We start from the raw sequence: 1,827 nt of genomic DNA, 5'->3' as shown, positions 1-1,827 counted from the left end.
TCCGGGTCAAAGAAATATATCCTATAAAATTTAGGACAGCCGGCGCAAGTAAAGATCTGTCGCCACGAGCAATTAAAAAAGGTTTATCACTCAATAAATATCGAAGGGTCTAGGTGGCGTGATCGAAAATTAACACTCTCCCTTTTCCTTTCTTTGGAAAATCGGACGAGCCGACCGAGCCGAGAGATCGTCGCCGATTGGCGATCTCAAGAAGTTTACCCGACTACTAACCAACAAATGGGAACTGGCGAAGCTTGACTGAGTTTTCCGATTGGGAGAGTCATCGCTTACTTAAAACTGTATATAATCCAGTACTCTCAGAACCGAGAGCAGTTAGAGCCGCAGATTTTAGAAGTGCCACATCGAGTGAGTGAGTGACAGTGAGTGCAGAATGTAAGATCCAAGAGTGAACTACTGCGNCGCAACAGCCTAGAACCTTTTATCACGGGTCCGCAGTAAGTTGTAAGTCCATCCACAAATTTTAATCGGAGGTTCCACCACAGCATATTATTTTGTTTCTCCGCAATCAATTCCTCGCCTGACCACCCTCGCCGGGAGGGCAGTTCGCGACTCTAGTCGTGAATAGCAACCGGCCGAGGAGTCAATTCTTCGTTTGACCACCCTCGCCGGGAGGGCAGTTCGCAACTCTAGTCGTGAATAGCAACCGGCCGAGGAGTCAATTCCTCGTTTGACCACCTTCCCCGGGAGAGCAGTTCGCGACTCCAGTCGTGAATAGCGTCCGAATTATTTCTTTTTCCTTACTAAATCACGGAAACAAACAAAACTCGCTTATCTCCGAATATCAGTCTTAGAATCATGACACATCCAAATTTATTTCCATCATTAAATCTATCGGAACCTAAGAAATGAAATGTAAGATCGTTAGTTTTTAATAAAAATATATTTGTTTTCTTTACTCGATTGATTGATACAAACGACAACGGCAACGTATAACGACGATTCGACTAAGATTTGTCCCGACTCGACTATTTCGACTTCTTTTTCCGACTGTTCCGATCGACGGTTTTTACTCGAGTGTTGCTCCTTCGCCGGCACACCTCTCGCTCGACGATTTTCTCGAGCCCTTTTTATCACTCGTTTTTCACGTGATTTCGGCAATCACATGACAGCGCAGCAACATGCGCGCGAGTCGTCGATTGTGGCCACCCGGTATGTGGCGCCGCCGCACAGCTGATATCTTACAGCTCGGCCGTCCTGCATTCAACTTCGTCTCGAAGTTCTGGCCCATCACAAATTTCTTTTTTAAACAAATAAACAACTTAAATCTAAGTTTAATTCCAACACCTTTTAAGCTTAATTGTTAAATGCGACATTATGAAAATCTTTTCCGCAAAGCGCAACATATCTACATTCTCTTTATTCTTTTTCATATCTCATTATCTTCGCCTTATCGCAAATTAGAAAGGACAGAAAGTAGGTTTTATATAATTTTTTTTTTCTTCACAGAATTCAAATATCAAAATTTTTATAAAATCTAAACAATATATAATAATTTGAGTACCCGACACCAATCGCAAACGCTATAAAGACCTAAACTAATATTATTGAATATCGATACAACAAAATTTCACTTTTTCTTCTTCTCCTCGGACCGTTGGTTTACATCCGCAACCTCTCCGGTTAAAGCGTTGTCGTTTACCAAACTGACCTTGCCGGCTTCATATATCATTGTCAGCTTTTCATCACACATAAACTCACGACCTAAGATCATATCGGACGCACACGCTAAATCAGGAATAACAAATAGTTCAACCGACATTTTCTTATTCGTTAACGGTCGAAGAGACAAATCAACAGTAACGACTC

This window comes from Pseudomyrmex gracilis, unplaced genomic scaffold, assembly GCF_002006095.1.
Source record: "Pseudomyrmex gracilis isolate BER0280 unplaced genomic scaffold, ASM200609v1 scaffold_1011, whole genome shotgun sequence".
NCBI lineage: Eukaryota > Metazoa > Arthropoda > Insecta > Hymenoptera > Formicidae > Pseudomyrmex > Pseudomyrmex gracilis.
Note: the sequence above shows the minus strand (reverse complement) of the source record.